This window comes from Epinephelus lanceolatus, chromosome 24 (genome assembly GCF_041903045.1).
Source record: "Epinephelus lanceolatus isolate andai-2023 chromosome 24, ASM4190304v1, whole genome shotgun sequence".
Taxonomy (NCBI): domain Eukaryota; kingdom Metazoa; phylum Chordata; class Actinopteri; order Perciformes; family Serranidae; genus Epinephelus; species Epinephelus lanceolatus.
The window spans coordinates 13902950-13926605 of record NC_135757.1 but is presented as its reverse complement, the minus strand read 5'-3'; the positions used below and the strand labels follow the sequence as shown (position 1 = coordinate 13926605).

Sequence of the window (23656 nt, the reverse complement as noted above, 5' to 3'; positions counted from 1 at the left end):
GGAGTATGGAGTCATATTCGTCTCCTGGGACATTGCATACAGTGTGTTTATATTTATATGTGGTCAATATACAGATGCAGCCACCCAGAATTTCCTGTACCTGTGTGATCCCCATTGGGACATTGCTGGGTCTTTCGCTAGTCCTTGGCTGCAATAAGATCCCCCGCAATGATGTCATGAACACAGGGCTGGTTTACTGCACTTAAAATCAGCTTATTTGGTCATATTTAATGTTTATAAGGGACAGTGCTGCCCATACAGAGCATACTTTTAATAATTGTTATCATATTATGATTGTATCGTTGTGAACAAGTCATGAAAATATTATGATACAGATTGTTTTCATGCATTAAGTATACTGTGAGTAGACTACTGTTGTGAGACGGCTGATGAGTTACTATATTTGTTACCTTCCACTCCATAAAATCTCCAAGAGATGTGTCAATCAACAGAACAGCATGAAAATGAAAGCAATATTGGTGGGAAGTGAATGATATACAGTAAGAAATAACACTCATTTGAGCAACTGACTTCATCTGCAGTGATAACAGGCTGGGACAAACTGACAGAATGTTTTTTACCAAAAATAAAATAGCAAAAATGTTATTACATTGCCAAATATACAACAAGACCCATTTAATTATGAATATGCTTTAGACAGCATTTTACAAAGCTTTAAAACTTTCCCCCTAACTTGAATCTTTTCCCCGGGTGACAAAGGATCAAATTATGGTTTGCCACTGTATTCGTCCCATATAACGTGTTTACCATCAGTATAGTTGTCTTTTTCTTAAATGTAGTGTAATGATGAAATCAGTTGAAACGGACAGCGTGAAACACATTTTGCGCTCGCAAAGTAAACCCTTAAAATAAACCCTGCAGTGCAACGGCTGTCAGAAACCCTAAGAGGAAATACATCATCCCTGGGGTACTGATAGATCTATGTTTTTTATTTAAAGAAGAGACAGTTAAAAAAGGTAAATAAGTGTGTGTTTATATGGACAGAGTATCTGTGTTGAGGCTTATCTCATAGTGAATGCGGTCAAACAACTAAGAGAGATTGAGGTAGAGACAGTGGATGCACTCAGAGCAGACAGCTGTTGGCGATGGCACAAGAGAAGACATTAGCAGTTAAGCTGTCAGGTGGTAATAAACGTGCAGTGTAGCATTTAATATTCCTTGTCGCTCTCCCATTGCCGGTTTGTTTTTGTAACCGCAAATAGACTGCAGTAATCAGTCAATCAATATGGAGATATGAATAACTTCTTTGTCTTACATCTAAACATCATATCCCATTTATGATCAAGTCCTGTTTTGTGCTGTTGGATCATGGTGGACACACACATCAGAATGTTTGGTTTGATTAGCAGGTCAATGACCAGAAATGAAAAGAAAGCCTAACATTCATTTACTCTCCTCTCCGTCTTTCTCTGTATATATTTGCTTACTCTCTCACCCGCTCAGCCTCCCTTTAATTGGATGAAGCGAATGTAATGACACAGTATTTCACGAGAAAATAAATGGGCTCCAAACAAGCCACTGCTCTATTCTAGGGCGACTTAATGTCACAGCAAACCCGATAACACTTATGAAATGTACACAACAGACAGGGAAGATGAATAGATTCCCTTGTAAACTGTGGCTGTGCATGTGTGATGCATATCTGGCCCCAACTGTCTGGAAGGGACGCCACCAGCATTGGTCAGGACGTGGAGGGTTTGCAGAGGACCAGTGTGGAGGCTTGATAGCAATCAGAAGACAGAGACAAGTCTGGGAGGCATGGTGATAAAGAAAAACCTTCATCTTGCTGATCAAATGCGAAAAATGTTTTGATGATGGGTCTTGAAAGCACAATTAGTCCAAAATGTATTTTCTAAGGGTAGAAATTGGCTTGTTTTAGAGCTATAAATTCATCAAATTCTTGCACAGAACAGCCATTAACTACTTAAGCATAATTAACACCCACTCTATTATTTCACCATAACGGAACACTAAAAATCCTCTAACACTTCTTTGAACTCAGACACAGCCCAAAGCAGCATAAACATGTGTTTAGATCTGTGTCATGAACAAATCTGCTGAGAGGCTTTTGGAGATATTTGCACAAAAATAACTTGAATAATTTCAAACATGTTTGGATCTTGTGATGTAAGTGTGGTTAAAAGGAATCTCTAAATATCAGCCCATTTAGAATGTAATTAAAAATTTAATTTGGAATTGCTATAAGATATTCAGTAATAGTTCATGCGTTGTATCACCCTGACTATAAGCCTTTCTGTCTTAGAAGGTTATTGTGCATGAAATGAGAGGAGGGAGTAAAACAAGCCTGGGTGAATAGAACAGAAAATGATCTGCCATATAGTGTAAAGACCTGCCTTCCTACGCCTGTGTAATTTAACGCTGGCTCTGCAGGACACACTTCGTGGTCGTGTAACGTGCAATGTTTCACATGTGGGGTCATGAGAGAGACACTGATGAGGTTTTGAAAAGTAATTAATTTTTCCTCACACGGAAAGTTTTCTGTCAGAGGAACACACATCATCTTTGATGTTGATGCATATATGATCGCATGACTTTCATCTCACCTTTTCCTGTTAGATGATTAACTCCCACATACAGATTAGTTTACAACGTGTATCCACATAGGTGTTTTTAATTAATTTTCTCTGATTAGCCCTCTCTTCAGGACTGTGTGGGCATACAGAATCTGCAGACTTCAGATGATACTAATGACCAGCATTAGACTGGTTTTTATATCATCTCACTGACAGAAGTTTCTGTCTCATTCCTTTCCACTGCTTTGTGGTGTCCTGCAGGGTTCGGTTCTGGGGCCTCTAGTATTCTCTTTATAATTTGCTGCCTGTGGGACAGTTTATAAACAGATTTAGTATTGTATATCATTTATATGCAGATTATATCCAACTCCACTTTCCATTTAAACCCAGTGAGCCTGTTAGTTTATTGAGGCTCCCAGACTGCCTTAATCTTATTAAGGAGGGGGTGGCAGAAAATTATTTACAACTCAGTGCTGATAAGACGGAGGTTCTGGATGTTGCTACCTTGACCATGCAAAGTATTTGGCCTCTTTCCTCTATAGCCAGCTCAAATCTGCATAATTTCGGGGCAGTATTTGATTAATCTGTATTTTTTGATACCCATGTTAAGCAGCTGACCAGATCCCCTTTTTTCTACTCAAGAAATAGTAGAATTGTAGATACTAGAAATACATAGTGCCTGTTGTAAACTTTAACAATAAAAGAAAACAAGACAGTGCAGCTGATACCGGTGTATCAATACTGCGAAAAATGAGTATTAAACAGTTTTCAATGTTCAGAATCGATATGAATTGATATATCGATATTTTTGACACTAGCCTCCAGGCAACCCAGAATGCTGCTGCAAGACTATTGCCCAGATGGTCTCGCATTATCCCTATACTAAATTCTCTTCAATGGCTCCCTGTCGCATATAGGATCTAGTTTAGAATTCTCACTCTTACTTAAAGAGCATTACACGGTCAGGCTCCCACTTATGTGGCTGAACTACTTCACCCAGACTCATCAGCGTGCTCTCTAAAGTCGGATACGTTAAAGAGCTGCTTCCGTGCACTGTCCTTAAGACCCATTGTGATCAAGCTTTTGAGGCCTTAGCACCCAAATTATGGAATTCTGTGCCTGCTCCCTGTGTTTTCTCTTTTATGTACAGTATTGTGTTTTTTCTCATTATGTATTGTGTTTTAAGCTGTACCCTTTTTAAACACAAGGCTTAGGTACTTCATTGTCTATGAAGTGACCACATGACCTACTTGTTGTTTAATGCCCTTGTACACCGCTTCTTGACTTATGTCTGCAATAAGTGCTGTAGAAATAAATTTTACCAACTTACTTAATCATTTTAAGAGTCTTAAGAAAATTGTGACAGTGAGCCGGCATGCGCAATACCAAGACCCTGAAACTGAAGCAGCTAAGTTCAGCCATTATTCATTAGATGATTTACCCTTGTGCTTTTTCTGCTGTGACATGTCAAATGTCTGTTCTGCAAAAAGGGCCCATTGATTGACATCTCCCTCACCTGGTGAAATGGGACAACTCATGCCGTTATCATTTTTATTTGCATATAAATGGACCTCCTTGTGAGCAGAGGTCTAATCAGCCAGGATAACTGAAGACACCTGTGTGGCTGGACCACAGATGTGCGGTGCTTTTTAACTGCAGCATTATGGCCTCTCTTTGTCAGACTCAGCTGAAACTGGCAGACTAATCAGAAGAATATTTAATGGTCCCAACTAAAGTGCAAGAAAACCAAAATGTTATACATTGATAAAGGTGTGATGAAAATCCTTTAAAGACCAGTTGAAATCACATTTCCTCAATGTTTTTGTAGTCAAAAGTAATGTCAACATGTTTTTTCATTATTCTTTTTATTTTAATAGTTTTTATGCATCCGCACCAGTGATAGCCGTGGCCAGAGAGATTACATTTTCAGGTTGTCTGTATGTACACCCCATTCTTCAGAAAGCAATGTTTCAAGAACCACTTGAGGTAATTTGGCACAAACATCCACTTGAACTCAATAATGAACTGATTACATTTTGGTGGTCATAAATCAAAGGTCATCATTTTTGTGAATGGAACATCTCAAGAACACCTTGAGCGACTTTCTCTAAATTTGCAAATTTCAATCTTTACTTGGGCTCAACAATGAATTGATTAGATTTTGATGGTCAAAGCTCAAGGTCACTGTGACCCTGCATCCCTGTCATTCCTGTGAACGCAATATCTCAAATGATCTCGAAGGACCTTCCTCAAATTTGGTACAAATGTCCACTAATGAACTGATTTGAATCTGGTGGTCAAAGGTCAAGATCACTGTGACCTTCACTGTGAAATCATAATGTTCTGCAAAATCACTTTTCTGGCCATTACTCACCATCATATCTCAGGAACAGAAGGGGAGACATTTGGTCGGTCACTGAATTGATGTGTGTGCAGTCATGTTTTTAAAGACATGGATGTAAACTGTAAGTGCAACTTGACTGGTTCGTGGAGGCATACAACCACGAGGCAGTAATTCTAGTTTTTTTTTAATAGTTAGAAAAATAAGTCTTTGGAATAATATAGGAAATATTTCTACTCTGTGTTTGATTGACAGCAGCTGGCAGGCTGAGCTCCAGGGAACAAGAGACAAAGTAAAGACACCTGCATCTAACTGGACCCAAGTTACGGTTGCATTTTGCATCTGCAGGTATGTTTACGTTTCCACAGTGAATGCCGATCTGGGTGTTGAGTCTGTGGCTCTTGTGTTGTGTCGCACGCTGCTGTCTGGTCTGTCTGTAATAGAATGCTGATAGTACTGCTTTATGCAAATATGATTTCAAACGAGGCCATTCAATTGGCTATATGGAAACAGGTTCTCTATCTATGCAAATACATTGTTATTCATTGTTTAACTCTCAAAGACTCAGCTGATCTGCTTCATCGAGACTGTGTGGGGTAGGTTTGATCAGATGTGATGACAGTGACCTGACAACATAAGCAAATGGCCCCACTGTCATTGCATCTAATTGAAAAATTGCTGAACCCTGACTGGAGTACAGGGCATTACCCTTTCCTAACTGAACCTCACCCACCTGACAACAGTGACAAAAGCACAAATGTGAAATAACTGTTTGTGTTCACACTCGGAGAAAGAAGCAGATCAAGAAAAAAGATTCTCAGGGCCTTTAAAACTTTAAGTGCCACCCTTGTTTTCACATTAAATAGAATCGTCAGGCATGAGTAATTACACGGAAGAAATTGGTTTTTAAGCTTCAAAAGCTGGCAAAGGATGGAAAATGGACACTGAAGGTCGAGGTGGAAGAAGAAAAAGAACACTTGTACTGTTGTATGTTTGAGCTTTTAGCAGGTGAGACAGCTGCTGGTGATTAGAGATGGTTTAAAATTGATGCTCAAAAATACATCTCTGACTCAGGTTAGTGCTGCAAGTGCTAGACCGTAGATTGCAGTTTTTACTCGCCTGGCTCCAGACCCTGGAATCCACCCACTCCACCAAGTTGACTGATTTGTCTGGCATCGTGACATGAACATTCGGTACTTGTTGTAGGTCAAATATGTCTCTGGTGTAAGTGATCGAGAGGACGTGGCAGTACTGGAAAGGTAGCGGTGCAGCTGCTGTGCATTCATCCCCATTATTATGGCATGAGCCTCAGCTTTGATTGAGAGAGAAGCAATGCCTTACATGTATCGCTTCGGTCACGAGTGTCATGATACTAAACTTGGTACTTGGATCCAAGTCAACATTTTTGTATTGTGACAACACTGGGGATGGAAGTGTTAATTACCTCCAAATGATGCTGAAACAGGTCAGATTTTGACATAAATATATCCTCATGCAAAAACACTGACATTTTTATCACACACAACAACAGCTCCATGCAGAAACTATGAACAATAGCACCTTCATTTCACAGGTTCTTTAAATCACCAGATGAGCATGTGGGAGTTACTATACTTTCTTTGATGTACCTAGGATTTAAAATTCTCTGCACCGACTTGTAGATTAAGACATTTGCTCAATATATGTAGTTAGCATAAGAGGGATTAGTGTGTCCTACATGACTAGTGTATCACTTGGCACTATGGCAAAGATAATTAAGAGTCATTAAGACGTTTTCCGCGAGAGCTTTGTTCATTTTCCGTTTCATTTCACCCAAAGCGCAGGGTCGGCATTGTCATTCAAGTGCTGTAACAAGACACCGTGGGTCACGCTCGCTAGCTTTAAATATTCAGCTAAATTATAAGTTAGAAGGAGCAATGTTGAATCCATCAGTAGTGCAAATTGTTCTGAGCTGAAACAGAACAGAAGAGTATTGGAGTTCAATAGCAGCCGACTAATTGGTGAGACACTCTGTCACATACACTGATACATTGTTAGGAACAGTTGGACACATAACGAGTGCAACTACACCCACACACACACCTACACACTCACGCTTCTTTATTCAAATTGCACTTTCAAGCTGTAAAAAGTGTACGTGCATCCGTGGCAAAAGGGCGAAATCAGTTCTGCATCTTATTTACACATATGCAGAAATGACATTGAAAACGCAGCTCAGCCCACGTGCTGGAAGTACAGACACGAGGCAAAGAGCAAGTGTGTGATAATGCCTTTTGTCTGAGTAAGACAGTGAATCAGAGGAGGAGTTGAAGAGTGCAGCCGTCACTCTAACCCAGCGCTGCATCTCAAAGGGAAGCTCCGTCTTCTGCAGGATTTTGTTTTCCGTTTTTATGCGCGGGTAAACAGACAGCAGTGACAAGCACACAGGGAATAAGGAGGCTGCTGCGCTGCAACAGGAGATCATCAAACCCCACGATGGGTGTCACAGGGGACTTTTAGGTTTACAAAAGCAATTTTTATTGGTTGAGGTCACAGACTTGTGTATCTCTGTTCCCTCTGCTCCCAATCCCCTGTGACACTGGAAAAAAGAAATCCTTTTCTTGATGTTTCTCTCACTCCATAGCTTGTTCCACCAGTGTGATATTTCTGTCTGCTAACATCCACTTTTGTCTGTTTTTCTGTCATTTCCTGCCCATCTTTCCTCTCTATTCTTTCCTTTTGATACACTTTATAACAGTTTGCATTATGCAAATGACACATTTCCCATGGAACAGTTGCTGTCTCTCTGGCAAAGTTGTCTCACTCCATACATCCCAGCTATATAGAGGCAGAAGGAAGTGGGAGGTAATTGCAGAGCTGCAGCTACAATTTACTGTAATTTTATGTTTTGTGCTGCATGGAAGTTGAAAACTATTGTTTGTTCATTTCATGTATGTCTTAAAGCTCGACACTACAGTAGAATGTTATTGACATTTCTGGTTTAAGCAATAACTTTTGAAGTCTCACAAGAATATCCAAAAAACAACAACGGCTAAACAAAAAATTAAAAAAAACAGATATTCAGCATATGCAAAATGCCACAAACCATCTTTTCTCTTTCTCTCTATTCCTTTCTCTTTCTCTCACTCTCACACTTTGGTGGCAGCTTGTGTTCGAGCATCTGTCACCCCAATATGGCTTGCCGTAACTGTCAGCCTCTCACACATTCTCTTTGATGTCACCAATATGTCGACGTTAGTCCAAACTGCGACGCGAATACACGTTCAAAGAGCAGTCAAACATCCTGTGCAACACCTCAGCAGCTAATGAACCAAACACGCTCCCGTCTGTTGCATAATGTGCATAGGCGAGGGGATGAGTCTAACTTGTGGTCAAGTTTGCAATAATTTGTTTTTTTATTCATTTTATTTTATCATAATAAATATTATTTAGTTTTTCTAAAGATTGTAGATTGACAGTTGCAGTCACATAAATTGGAAGGGTTTATAGATGGAAAATGGTCTGCTGTAAACACCTGTCACCTGCCAGATTAGTTGCTTTTCCACCCACTGGGAGTCTTGTGATTTCATTGTGCAGGAGGAAAATGGCTTGGGCAGCTTGGGCTACCTTTTTAGAAATGATATTATACATACAAACATGTAGATGTAAGGTATTTGTGGTTTATAGAAACGTACAAGAACATTTTTTTCAGGCGACCGGGCTGGATTGAGGCAACACTGACAAGCATCATCGTATATCTACAGAATGTAGGTACATGGGCTGTTGTTGTCTGAAGAGATAAAGGGGTCCACTCTGCTCTGGAGCTGACCTGCACTCAACCTAAAACTATTTCACTGGTATTGGATTTAGTGGAGAGCTTTAATGCCATGGGGTCTAACTGCAATCTCCCCAGCCTCTTCAACGCCGTAATACATTTCTGGGGGGAAACAATGCACCGTGGACACAAGCTAAGAACCCGGGTGGAGGCCAGCTCCTTTCTAAAGGGGAAAAGAAATACGGCTTTATTAGGTCCTACAAATGTCAGTGCTGCCGAGAAGCCTGGCCTGTTTTGGATGAACCCCATCTCCCACTGGCCGCAGGAGAATTCTTACATCCATACACAAAGCCTTCATAAAGCAACATAGTTCACAGGACAAAGTCTGCTGGGTATTTTCTGCTAAAACACTCGCTAGCTTTACCGCTGGAAAAATATCAGAAATAATTGGCCATTAGTGTATTTGGGGTAAAAGAGCATAATGAAACAACAGTGTTGTTTGTCTGCACAGGGGTGTACATCTTTCCATATCTGTGTTTGTGTGTGTGTTTGAGGAAATAGCATTAGAGAGTGACGTGCACAGTCATTACTTCACAGCAGGTTACTGACAGGGCATTAGGCTCTCCTGCAACAGGGCCTGTGAAATCGTGCTCATTATGGTGTCTCAGTTCCGATCCAGGCCTGATTTGCTCGCCTTTGCATTGCTCCTGGTTATCGTCGAGAGCGGCAGACAAAGAATCAGCAGAAAAAAATCTCATTAAGGGAAACGACAAACTTACAATAGGAGCTGAGATCAAACTGTAAGAGGTAAATATTGACAAAGCAAGGCAGCGAGCCGAACTCAGCAACACTGCTGATAATCTTGTTTGTGACCAGCAGTTTGTCTTTGTTCTCTTACATTTAAATTTCACTTATTGCATCAATGTTAAACACCGCACAGTGCGGCCACACTGTTCTGCATAATTTGGGTTCAGATTGCTGCCTCCCAAATTATATTTAAAGTTTTTAATTGGAGTGTAGTCACAACCAGTGAAGGGTATTTTTCCTTAATAAGAAATAGTTGAGACTAATCATCATGATGTCTATTGAGTAACCATAAAGTATTATACACTTACTTACAAAACGTTTTGGTCCAAGCCCTGATTATGCTCGCTGTATATCTAATTCCCAAAGCCTTTAGGGAATGAAATGAGTCTTCACTTAGCACCACCACCCATAATTACTGTTGTTACGCCTGTCAAACTTTCCTTCCTAGCAGAGCACATAAGCAGTCTACACAATAGCAGATTTACCACTCAAAGGTCTTGTAGATGCAGTCAGTATTTATGGAAACGCCCACAAAATCTAACATCCTGTTACACTGAGGGGGGAAACAAAGTGTTGTGTGGCTCTCTGCACATCAAATAAACATAGAAATCTAGACTTAAAGCGTATTTTTTACTCTGTTTTCCCATGTTTTGGGGTCAAAGTGACTAATGGGATCCCTGTTTTTTTAAAATTGGTCCAAGTTTGAGCAGCCAGGCTACAATGTTAAGTCCACACTGTGGGCACGTTCATGCTTTCAATTTAGGTCCAATGAAAGTGCTTGTTTTTGCCACTGACAGGCTCAGTTCTTGAGAGGATCCCAACAGAGATAGACCTTTTCGTTAAAGAGTAAGATCCTTTTTGTCTAACCAGAAACAGCCCCAGCAGACTGTTCTGGTTGTTGACAATCGTCAATAAAGCTTTGTTTGAAAGCTCAGAGGCAGGTAGAAGTTTGTGTGCTAGCAAAGGTCTGTAACGTTACACCAGTATGGTTCACGATGACACATTATTGCCAACGTTTCTCTCATTCATATTGGTTTTGATAGGATGACTGTTACTGCAGCTCGCCCAATCTGGCCTCCATGTTTTCCATCCACATAACATGTTGTGTCATCATGACACTTTCAGACGCCCTGTTTGCCGCTTTGTATAGGCACAGAGAAAACAAAATGCACTAATTTTGGAGAATCAACTCTGCTCTGCTTCAACTTTGCGAGACCCTGAGGACGGCAAAACAAAATTTCTAATGTATCAGACATTAATCCAGATGTCCGAGGACAGGCCAGGAGCAGTTGATCACGCCCCCCGTACACTGCATGGCAAATAACCACAGACAAAGCTGAAATTCGGTCTGACTCTAAAATTAGTTGTGTTGCTCAAAAATTGGGTCAGAAACAGCATTTTTAAAAATATATTTTACCCTTACCCTAACCAATGCCACTCCTCAGGCCTAAATTTGACCAATCCAACCAACAAAGGCAACAAGTACTAGCCAGTCAGAGGGAGAATATGGCGGGTCATGCCTTTGTCATGCCTGAACCTTTAACCTCTGATCTAGCAAATAATATCCTCATTAGCCTTGGAGTAACACTTGGTTGCTATTGTAGTGAGGAAGCTAGGTAGCCAGACTTGCTAACATTTGCAGCTTATGTTAGAGCAAACAAACACATAATCCATGCCTTACACTTTTTCTCTTAATCTTTGGTTTTGGTAAAAAAGACAAAACAATACAAAACAAAAACACCACCTTCCAAACTCGTCATTTGCATAGAGCCAGATGCACAGCACTTAGTCTTGAAGAGAAATTCAACAGCTTGTCATTCCTGCCAAGCCTAGTTTTGGTTGTTAAGTGTCAGGATGAGTTTCGTGAACAGTTAATGAAATTAAAATGATTCAAATTTCAAGCAAAGCAGTTGAGTTATATCAGTCCAGTGTAGCCGATAACAAAAGTTCAAAGACTGTTGGAGAAAGGAGCTACAGTGTTTTGTGAGTGATATCGACAGAGTGGAGGGAGCTCACCTGGTTTATTTCCCACTACATCACTGCTGCTGCTGCTGTAGCAACAAGAAAGCCGAGCTGACAGCCCTCACTAACTGACCAGTCAAACCAAAAGCAAGCTCTGACCTCAGGCTCTGTCTCACATGGATCAGCTGCGATTTCCAGCAGAGTATCTGACTTTTGTGAAAATATCCTCCCCTGTGGTTTCGGACTGTATTTTGAAGCTCCTGTGAACATATACAGAAGTACAGTTGTGTTTTTAGATATCCTGCTGTTAACAAGTTACATTTTGACAATGTGTCGATCGAAGTCCAGCAGTAAGATATGATGTGATTCTTTTCTCTGCGGTTGAATGCACGTCGAGGCCTTTTTGTTTCGTCAGTAGAAGGAGCTTGAGAGTCATTGTGGGTAGATGGAGTAGATGGAGAAAGACACAGTTGTCCAGAAATCTCAACAAGATGGCTGGGCAGCCTGCACACACTGCAGCACTCAGAGCCAAATGGCACTCTCCATGTTGGTCCTAAATCCTCATGCGTTTTGCCTCTGAAAAGACGCCAAATGTGGCTAAATTTGGAGCGCCGGCCTCACAGTGTGCCTTCCACTTCATGGGTTGGAATACAAAGCCAGTATATCAATATGAAGCATTCGAAGACAGCACAATGTTTGAGACATAAGAATGCATTTTTCTCATCCTCTCCTGCTATCTGCCATGCTTCTATCATGTAATTAAACCTAATTGCACATTCAGAGCAGTACAGCTTGATGGGTCTTGCTAATTGGACCGACATTAGAAACCATAATTACCGCTGTGGCTGCAGGATAATGTGTTTTACATCACCATTGTCGCTCATTTTTGGCCACAGAGACTTTGGTCTCTTTTCATACATGTGTGCATTCATGTGTGGATTTAGGTTTGTTACGAGCATTATATAATGGAAATGTGCTTGAATTAAAAGAGGAGGACGTGTTTGAAAGGTGTAATATTTTCCATGAATGAATGAATCAGTGAATGAATGAATCACTGCATATCTCTGGATATGTTATCTTGAATGTACACTGCTTCCAAACATAAATAACACCCAGATGATGATGATGGTGATAATACAAACAAGCACAGGCGTCCTGCACTTTGTCACAGTGTTGAGACTCGTCCGCCTGGAGCTTGTGATAAGGTGAACAGTAAAGCACAAATCCACGTCTGCACACCCTGGGCTTGTTATCTGCAGTACTCTGGCGATAAGGTGTCTATACCCTTTTGTTTTTTTGCAATTCAACACATAGGAACAATTTCTCTAGAGCAGGCCAGTTAACGTGCAATTGTTCCACATATTGCTCTTGAACCAGAGGGGGAGTCACAGAGGGGCTGATTTGCTTTCTGTTTTCTCTGGTCACTGTTTAAGAGTAAATGTAGTAGTGTGGACAGCGCAACCGCTTCAATTTGTTTAAGTTTAAGTGAATCGTATAGGGAGGCCTGAAAATAAACAGCACTTCAAGGCCTGTTGTTTATCAAGCATCTCAGAATCCCTCGCAGGAATCGCACTGAAAGTTAAACCTCAGAGAAAGTCTGAGATATTTCTGAAGCTTCCTACGCTGACTTTCTGCAAGGAGACGTAGAAATGATGATGATGTGTTGCTGTTTTCTGTAAGTTGGGTTTGAGATATTGAACAATTCGATAATAATGTCTTCTTTATGTGTAGGTGTAATGTGTGTAGTTATATAAGTTATCTAGGTCATATATGCTTAAATGTGATGCCAATGGCGTAACAGAATAAATGTATAAACAAATCGTCCAAATCCCAAATTTTATTTAGTGTCTCCTGTGACCAAGAAAGGCATCTTTGAAGGTGGAACCAGAGATTTTTGCCCAGAAAATAACTAAATGAGTGCAAATCAATTTTGACCCACAAACCATTGTTAACTATGTTAGCTCTGTTAGCACCGTAAGCAGTGTAGTTAACATTCCTAAAGGGGTTTTTGGCTCAAAATGAAGCCACGTACTCATTGGGGCCACCCATACCGAAGGGTGGCCAGCTGGAATTACCAAATGAGCAGCGCCACAAGCGAGCTCCCATCTGACCTGGGTGATGTGCAGTGCAGAGCAGCCAAGGCTAGCTAACCAGTAGAAACCACAGGGTAGTGGGGCAGTGGGCGCCATGTTTTTGCATGTTAACACAGCTAGCAGGCTGTCTGTTAGAAAAAGCCAACAGAAAATAAAATCAAAGGAAAGACATTTACATTACAAAACATTCAAATTTTATCACCTCTAAATGGACAGTGCTTTGAAATGCAGCTTGCAGCTGTACAACTGCTCAAAGTTTGATTTATTACTGCTGGAAATGTTGGTTGTGATTGGTCACATCATCACAAAGTCAAAGCTGCTGTAGGGTCCTTACAGAAACAGGACTGTGGTTTTTGCTCCTACTCTCTGCTGCATCCCACACATGGTCAGTCTCGAGAAATGTTAATTTTCACCCATTACACTTGTTTCTGCCTGAATCAAACTCCTGCAGCTCCTAAAAGTTCATTTCCTAAGTTCAGAAAGTTAAAATGCTTATACTCAAGGTCCCAGAAAGATCACATTTGCAGCTGGTTAGGACTGATTTCCTCCAATGAAACACTTGATTAATATAGGCAGTGAACATCTTTTTAAAAGACTTCTTTGGCTTTCAATTTAAAGCTAGCCCACAGCTGCATCCAGTTCAATTTTTACACCACCGGGCGAGGTAGAGTCTGACTGCTTAGCAGCCTGGTCATTCTGCCTGCCGTTGCTTGAGGAAATACAGTATCTGGGAATCAATAAAACTTACAGTTCAAAGATCAAAAACATTGTTCATCTCCGTTTAAGGTTTCCATCGTGTCACCGCAGTGTTTAACACTGAAGGCCAAACATTGCAAACTCCAAATCTGTTACACTGAAGTTCTTTTAGCTCGGCTGAGGTTCTTACCAAATCTTTTGACACATTGATTAGCCACTGCAGTTGCACAAATTACCCTGTTTGACCTGAATTTGGCTCCTGCTGAATACTGCTGTGGGAAAAAAATAACTCATCACTGATTTATTCTAGTTATTATAGTGTGTCTGATGACCAAGACAGAAAATAAGCTTGGCTACTCACCCGAGGCAAACGATTTACAGGAAGAACAGGTTCACAACAACTAAAGGGCCCATTTGCTCCGTGGTGAATAAACCTGTTTGTACAGATATGCCTATTTTCTATTCCACACATATACAGTGTACCAATGTTTAACTTATGTTGGCAGATGTTTGTAAGACCTGCTTTTTCTCTGTTTCTTTGCTGTGTCCTGATACTGTTTGCGGCTCCATCGACCCATTTTCCACATGGGGATCATTAAAGTTTCATCTTATCTTAAATCTGAAAGCCAAGAAGGAGAGAAAGAGGAAGCAAGACAACAGAACTGAAAACTGGTGGTGGATATCAAAAGTGTTAATCACACCCTACATCTCATCCTGGTGTCCCTGCATGCACCATCTGACACTGCAGGCAGGCTTAAGCCTTTCATTTAAATTGAAACTTGAGCTCTGTACTTTGTTGGAGAGCTCCGGTAAAAGAGGCCAACATGGTAGAAGTACGAACCCGTCAGTTAATGTTTTGACCCCTGCATGCTGTCAGGGAATCAATTTCAGATCTTAAAAACATCTTTACCCTTCTATTCATTGTCCATGCATTTCTCAAGCCTGCAGCAAATCACAGAGAAAATGACCCTTGCCACATGATGTCACCCTTCAGAATCAGAATCAGACAAACTGGTTTGTTGGTTTGTAGACTCCCATTCTGAAACCTCGAGTTTGGTATTTTGGCCTTTGCCATCTTGGATTTTTGGAAGTGACCAATTGTAGCTGCTAGCTTGGTTAGCACGGTTAATTTTCAGCTATGGTTAACTGTGATAATGGTAATTTTTGCTAGGGAAAAACAGACTTAAAGTAGTAAGAGTAAAAACTAATTAGTATCTTGTTCCTAAAATGTTGAGGCAGAGGGTACCTGCTGTAGCTCTGGTTGAGGGTGAGAGGCCGTCAGCAAATAGTTTGTTGGGCACAAGGAAACAGAGATCTGTGTGGGTACACGAGACCCTAAAAAAGAGGGTGGATCATGGGGAGTACCACCAGTTGGTCCAGGAGCTTCTCCTCCATGATGGCCGTTTTCAGGCATATTTTAGGATGACTCGAGCAGTTTGACAACCTGCTGTCTATCATCGGCCGTATAGCTCTGAGTATCCAGCAACCGCTACCACCAGTTTCTCCTTCATTGTTTACCAACTGTAAACTTGTTGTCCTGACCACCACAGAAGGCCCGCCTCTCAAATCATCCAATTGGACAATGGGAAAAAAGATGACGTGGGGTGCTTTTCCACTCTGAGTTGAATCTACAGCTACACATATACACTGTGAATCTGGAGAAACAATGGTTATGCTACCTAACCATGTTGTCGCCATGGTCACAACTTTTCAAAGGATGGCTCCCAACCTTAATTATTAATAACTTTTAGCGATAATAGCATTTAAACAGGTGAGTCATATAATAACTCACCCCTGTGGAGTCGTCATGAACGAGGAAATTAGCTATAGAGACCAAAACCATTTTTTTGTACCAGACTGTAAACATGTTTATTTCTGCTGTAAGTTGGGCATTTCAACATGGGGGTCTATGGGGATGACCTTAGAGTCAGCCTCAAGTGGCCATTAGAGGAACTGCAGTTTTTGGCAGTGGCTTTATCTATCAGCCCCTGAGGTTGCCCCCTGACTGGCGTCAGAATTTCACATTAATGGATCATATTTTCCAGCACAGAGACAGATTTGTTTCCAAGTGATTTATTTCATGCTTTTCATGCAAAGCTCATACCTCCAGCTCATAATGTATGCTACAAGAAGTAATAATTAATAATGAGAGTCAGAGATGAAATATAAAGTGATTCTGCCAACCGCTGTTGACAGAATTGTCTTAACAAGCTAGAGAGCTACACTTTAAATGCAAATGTACCCTTGCTCTGCCAGTGACAGCGTTGTACTTCTTGTAACACCTGCCTCTAATGTCATTAAACTAAATATAATCAAACTTATAATCCTGATGACACTGAATGATAATAATTTAAAAATGCTAATTTATTATAATTAATTTCAGACGCCCAATCAACCTTTAAAGAATCTGTCACAGAGTGCACATTTCATTGTTAAATAAACCTACCACTCCCATTGTGCTTTACACCTGATGCTGAGAGAAGTCTGCAGGCTGATTCAGTAGGGGGTCTCTCCGCTGGGTGCTGACACTTGCAGTTATAAACCTTTCATTAATTGAATATGCTGGCTGCTGCGAGTCTATAATTGTTTTTATTATTAAAAAAATACCACAAGATGCTGTACAAAATATGACAGGAAACAAGTAAAGGTACCCTGTGGATCTTTTCACCACTAATACTGATATGCAGCAATATTTTTATGACGCACATTCACCTACATGAGTGTGCCTATGACGCGATACACACTCCAGTGGTTTCACACTGTGCTACTGAGTCACAGGTGCCAGTAATGCTTTAACAGCTCTGTCAGTCTCTTAATTCCTAATATAATACCATCAATCATAATTAAAGTGTCCAATTAAGCTAATTAAGCTCTTTAATGAAACAATGAAACGACACATAGAAAACAATGCAAACAGTGCATGAGATTGATGTACAAATAAAAGGGTTGTTTTGACTTGAGGTGGGAATAAAGGCTGGGCGCACACACAGTGTACACATAAATCCTCGACATGTTGAAGTGTATCTTCAGAGCAGATCGAAAAGAAAATTAATATCAAGCATTTTTAATCGGGTTAATTGGTTATTTTGACTTCAAAGGATTCCCAATCCTGGCTTTCCTCCTCAACCCTCAATACATGTGTTTGTGTGTGTAGCTGAGCGATCACATGCTGGTAGATTTACACCCTTGTGGGAGCTGATCCTGTCAGTAAGAGCAGTTATTGGATTACATGTGCGGGGAGATATTGAGTGTCTGCTGCTCACTTACTCATCAGATTGAAAAGAACAAGCTCTGTGATTTCACTCAGTTTATACTGTTAAAACTAGATGTTTCTTTAGATCTGATCTGAATAATTAAGAAGCAACAGGAGCTGGTTGTTACACTCTGCATCCCTTTCTCTCTGTGTCCTCTCTCCCCTCTGTCGTTGTGTTACATAAATGTAAGTGTAACCTTCCTGCCTGGCAGTGGGAAGACGGATCACTCCGAGCAGCGCTCTCAGATGTATCACCTGATACAGCTGATGTACGGCCCATAAACTCTTCGCAGGCACTAAAACAACAAGGAGGAGGGTGTGATACAAATGTGCGCCGTAGCGACGTCAACTTTAAACAGATAGCAGGTGCATAACTCCCAGCTGTAAAACACATATACAGTCCAACACCTGCGTGAGTCACGAGAGCCATGTGATATAGTGCTTTCAGCCACCTTCAGCTGGTACAGATTTCACTTTCAGTCACATTTATAGCATCATGATTTACATTTAGGATTGTGTTCGCTTAAGTTAAATGATAGATGTATCTGAATTTATCATCTGGAAGGATGAGACAGGCACAGGTTGCATGTCCAGTGCTCTCACATATGGGTGATCTGGCCTGGAAGGCTTGGAGAAAGTAACCTGCATGTAGGCAGCATTCAATACAATTGTAGAAGCTGTGTAAACTGGAAGAGCTGGCTGCATGTAGACAGGGTTTTATATTATGAAAATGATTAAATGACACATGAAATAAGGACACATTTAAGAGCTACATGACACTCCATCCACTGTCAGGCTGTAACAACACATCATATTATATCAGTGCCAAAGGTTAATAACCCCTATCAAGTGATATACTGTAGCTTCATAAAAAAACAAGTTAGGCTTAGCTCCTCATTAGAAAGCTTCTTGCGTAGCAATCTTTTAATATCTCCACCTCCAGGGAATGATGTAATTTTCTAGATCTCACAGAATTTAAGAGACAAAGGAGAGCCATGATTACATTCAACACAGTGACGTACATCCTGCCTCATAACTGTCTGCAAACTGTGCTGCTTTTTAGGAGCATTTTACCTTTTGACAGAGTGAAGTTCTGTCCACTGAATCACTTTCATACAAACTTCCCCATGGTCAGACCACTATGTTTGACTTTTGTCAAACGTGGTGGTCTGACCTGTCTGAGGATTCTACTGTGCTTATTTTATGCACTGTGTTACTTTAATAAAAGAGTAATAAACTGGCATGGATGCTAAGCAGAATAAAGTTTATGCTATGGACAGGGGGCCGCTGCAAAATCTATTTTAGCAACCTTAACAAAATCAATATCAGTTTAAGTGTACACTATATTAGGAATATTGTCTCTGCTTTACTTTACTCACTAAGTGATGGAGGCATTGGTAGACCAGCAACTCCTGTTATCTGTATAAGTAAAAATGGCAGTCTGTTCCTCAGTTCCCTGGTGGAAAGGTGTGTGTGATATCAAGGTACAGCAGTGAAAGTATTAGCAGTAGAGCGAACACTGATGCTGATTTTTTAGGTGGACCTTTTCTAGGTGGCCAATTGAGGCAGCATTTGCTCAGCTCCTTGGCATAATAATTGTCTCTAACTTCACTTTATGCTTTAGTTCATTCCTGTAGTGAGGTGTGTCGTACTGGAAACCAGTCAATCCCAGTTCACAGTTAGTAAGAGGAGCTTTAAAGCTGATCACATTGAACTCTACTGAGGGCATTAAATATCCCAGCAACTTCGATAGCACAACCTTATAAATGAAAACACAGGTACGCTGACCCCTTCTGGGTGTCGGTGATGACTGTCCGACTTTTCCATCTAACTCACAGTGGGGAGTTATGGCTGTCGTGAGTAATAAGTTAAATGGCCCTGTGGTAAACGGCGTCCGGTGGTTTAAAGGTAATGGCTGCAGCATGGGCATACTGAATGTCACCATAATCCAGTGTAGTGGGCTTTATAATGTTTTTAACTGTCTGGTATAAAAGTCCAATTTCTGATCATCTTAATGTCTTATCGGATAGTCTGGCTTCTTACCAACCTAACCATTGCCTACACCTCTTGACAATAATGAACAGTACTTCCCAGAAATTTCAGCTACTCCTTTAATAATGTCAGCCCTCTTATTTCATATTTGTAATTCACTCTCATCTGATTATGTATATGAATAGTAGTTTAACTTCCCTCTCACCATAGCTGTCATTCAGAAATGAACAAAAATAGCACATTCCGTTCTCCAGTTGATCAAACTCCATCGAGCTTGAATATAGAGCACAACCTTCATGATTCTCACAGCGGGTTCCTCTATTAATTCTTCACTTAATGAAATGAAACGACAGTGAGCACTGTAGCAACCAGCAATTAGCCTAATTAAACTGATAGAAAGATGATCTATAAACTCTGAACGTTGACTATGGGCGTTTTAATTAGTGATCTAATGGAGGCTACACTGCAGGCCTGGTTATTGAATGGCAACAAATAAAGCCCAACAGAATGAAGTGTTAGTCACTGTTGTCTTCATGGTTGGAGTGCAGTGCTCAGATAAGATGCAATTACACAGAAGATTATTAGATCTCATATTTCATGACATTTGGGGGAAAACCAGTAGGGCTAGGATGATATGCTTACCTCCTAATTTGATATTATCATAATACTGGGGTGCCATTTTGATATCTATCCCAATTTTAAGTGTGCAGTCTATTTTTTTTTACGTGTGTATGGATAAATAATACTTTTAAAGTAAACTTAAACTGTTACATGTAGATGTCCCTGCAGTGTTTCCCATACATTGATTTATTCCATTTTAGAGCTGTGTGAAGCCTATTGATACACTCAGCCCCTTGCCCTGCTCTTTGTCTCGCTGTTTATCAGACAAATGAGACAAGAATTAGCAAGTCTATGCATCTGGCAGTCCCTCCACCTTCCTCCCTACTTCTGGGTGACTTTTTACCAGGAAGAGAGCAGGCAGAAGCTCTAGAGACGGACCCTCGGTAGCAAATGTAGCAACTCTAATTTAGCTGGCACAAACCCCAGCATCAGGGGTCATAGCCGGCTTGGTCCAATCTGTGTAACAGCAGCAACAGAAGGTTTTTCAAACTGGCTGAGAGTTTGCGCTGTGCTCACTGAATTCAAGTTGCTATTTGAGTAGCTGAAGGTCCATGTCCTTCCATTGTGCGCCATTTTCTGCTGATATGACACCACATTACTCGCAGATTACCACAATATCAGAGACAACTTATTTCCCCCTCCACATTTATATCAAATTAGCCATTTAAAATCCTAAAAGGCCTCGAGTCTCTGCTCATTGAATGTTTATCATGATTTGAGAAATACTTGTCAGTTATGTGAGTTTTAAGCACACCGGATTTATTGGACAGATTGTGCAAAACCACTGGGTCCTTCAATATCAGTCAAGAAAAATCGACCTGTTTTCATTATACAGTATTGGAGGCCACCTTTTTTTCTTTGTCAATTTCTTGTCAGTGCTTATACTTTATTGACATGATTTACATTTTTGGAAAGTTTGTACATTTTGTCAGTCCCAGTACGTTTTCTAACTCAGTTTTTCAGTTAGAAACAAATCCTAACCGACTTTTCCATCACAAACTGAGCAGAAAAATCAGTTAGATAAAGTGCCTTATTGAGGCCAGACACGCCAAGTTCAACATTCACGCCGCCTCAGTGCGCCGACTGTTACGCAACCAAGAAGTTCTGATCCTGACAGCTCTCAGACATCCTCCTTTCAAGGGCAGAGACAGAAAAATGAATTTGCAGCAAGAGAGGGGAGGTCAGTGAACAACTATGTTTATGGTGCGAGCAGGTAGAGAGTTTTTCGGAGAGGGAGGGACGTCTCAGCCGCTGCACGCAATTCTCCACCCACCTCCTGCGTCCTGACCTCAGCAGACAGAGCTACTGTATACTTAAGAATGAGTGACAAGGTTAAAACCTGTCCAATTCAAACTTAACTGACACTTCTTTTTCGAGTGCAAACTAAAGTAGTCTTTTCCACGGTGTCGAGTGGGTTCAGAGTAACTGTTGTATTCAATTATTGCACAGAAACATGTTGAGATGTAAAAGAAGTTTCATTCAAATGGATGAGTGAGCGTCAGTGCAGTGAGGAAAGGAAAATAAGTTTTTGTCCTCTTTCTTTGTTGACTCTGTGACTTCTGCCTTCCCATCTTCACTTGGTTTATCAGAGATAAAGGTGCTGCATGCACAGAGAAGTACACTGACCTGACAGCGACACAGATATAGGGCCTGAGGATGCCGGGAAACACAATGGTTTGAAAGAAGGCTCAAAGAAATGGCCCTGGGCTCTACAAAGGTTTTCTTTTGTTAGACTGAATGTTTTCACCAAAATTGGCATTGGTCCCACCTTGAGAAAAACACTCCAAAAAATATTTCTTTTTGCACTTTTTTTCTTTTTGCACTACCAACTTCCTAGTTTATATAATTATGAGTCTCTACCAAACAGTTTCGATTTCCATTGACAGCAGAGTTAAATAAAGACATTTATATTTAAATGAATGATAATTTTCAGTCTTTGTAGAAATAGATCAGAATTGCTCATCTCTTTTTGTGGTGTTAACAGCACAGGACAGTTACAGGACTCCCAGTGATCCAAGTGACAAGATCAATGCTTGCAACTCTATTGTGCTTACATGTATCTTAGTTGAAACCCAATATTAGCAAAGTTGTCCTGGATTTACAAATTGCTGTGGACTGTATTTTCATTGAAAACATCCAAAAATGACTTATAATACCTTCTTGGCTCATGAGTAAATCTAGCAAACTTGTTCAAACATATGATGTGACTCCCGTGAGGATTCGTGTGACAATTGTCACTAAAACTGAAACTTAATTTAAGCCTCAGTTCTTCCTCAAACATAGTAAGGAAATTGTCAGAATGCTGAGGTATTTGTAGGAGTTAACATTGTCAGTGACTTTCCCTCAAGTGTTACCACCAACAGGATATTCTGTGGCCTACCCTTGGCTCTCGAAATAACTTGAGCTTAGTCTTACCAGTTTTTTAGAACAGGTTTCAGATGAGACAGGATGTTCTAGACAAGTAAATAATCTTATTACTTGCATAAACATGAAAATGAGCACATCTTTACCCAGATCATTTATGTAAATGGTGATCAGAAGTGGACCAAGCACAGAGCCCTGTGGAACACCATTTTAAACAGACAGAACATCAGAGCAAAGAGCATAATATGTGACACACTGAGACTACTTGCCCTGCGAGCCCTTGTCAAAAAGCCTCTGTTTAAGAACATGTGTCAAAAGCCTTGGATATATCATTTAAAAAACAGATATGCAGTGTTGATTTTTATTAAATGCCAAGATATCATTAACCACATTCAAAGCTGCCATAAAGGTGCTCTGACTTTTCCTAAATCCTGACTAAGATGTGGATAAATGTCATTTGAATATGAAAACTCCTTGAGTTGCTCACCGATCAGTCTCTGAACCCATCAGCTATTGTTCTGGTGACAATAAGCCCCTGGAGGTGAGGGCCAATATTTTAAGATGATACGGTGTAGCCAGCGGATATCCGGGCCCAGACTTACTCTTTTGTGCACCCGTCATTTTTGCTTATTTCTTTCAACAGATACCTGCATAAAAATAATGCGGATGATATTTTTAAAAGGTAATATAAAGCCAACTCATATAAAGCCGACTGCTTACATGTGAAACCAGACACTTCTGGTACTTAAATCTTCCTGCTGCCTGTTGTTTGTAGAGATTATTCAATGATCAAACCTAAAAGGATCTTGGACAGCACACACAATTTTGAAATCGGCCTGTAGTTATTGAAAAAGAAACTGAGAAATGAGTTGTGTATTATCTCATTGTGAGATCTCTGCTCTATATTATTCCAGCAGCACAGACCACACTGCCCTACTGACCAGAAATGATGAGACATTAACTGTGCGGTATAGACAACAAAAAAAGAGAGATGGCCTAATCACAGATGCTGTGAGAAGTAGCTTTGGTTTCATCTGTCGCTGTGCCCCTCCAGTCAAGCCCCATCAACTGGGCTTTTTTTGAAACGACTAAACCCAAGTGACTTCTACAAGGAGCTGAATGATCCTGCTTTGATGGAGGCCATTTTGTAGTTGGTGAAGGACAGGCTGGAAGATGAGAGGGAGGTTGTCAGGGAGAAGAAATGGAAAAAAACAAGCA

The 23656-nt window shown here is 40.6% G+C and overlaps 1 protein-coding gene across 3 annotated transcripts in view; it reads left to right on the top strand.

Annotated features, from left to right (window-relative positions):
* Positions 1–23656, top strand: part of LOC117249842 (beta-1,3-galactosyltransferase 1-like) — a 124528-nt gene that overhangs the window by 77157 nt on the left and 23715 nt on the right. The window contains exon 3 of one of the 3 annotated variants that reach the window (XM_033615628.2): positions 5155–5244. The exons of 1 other annotated variant lie outside the window; for it this stretch is intronic. The gene's annotated coding sequence lies outside the window, so the exon portion shown is untranslated. Of the gene's footprint in view, positions 1–5151; positions 5245–23656 lie in introns of all 3 variants that reach the window. One more of the 3 variants, XM_033615626.2, reaches the window with a different exon arrangement.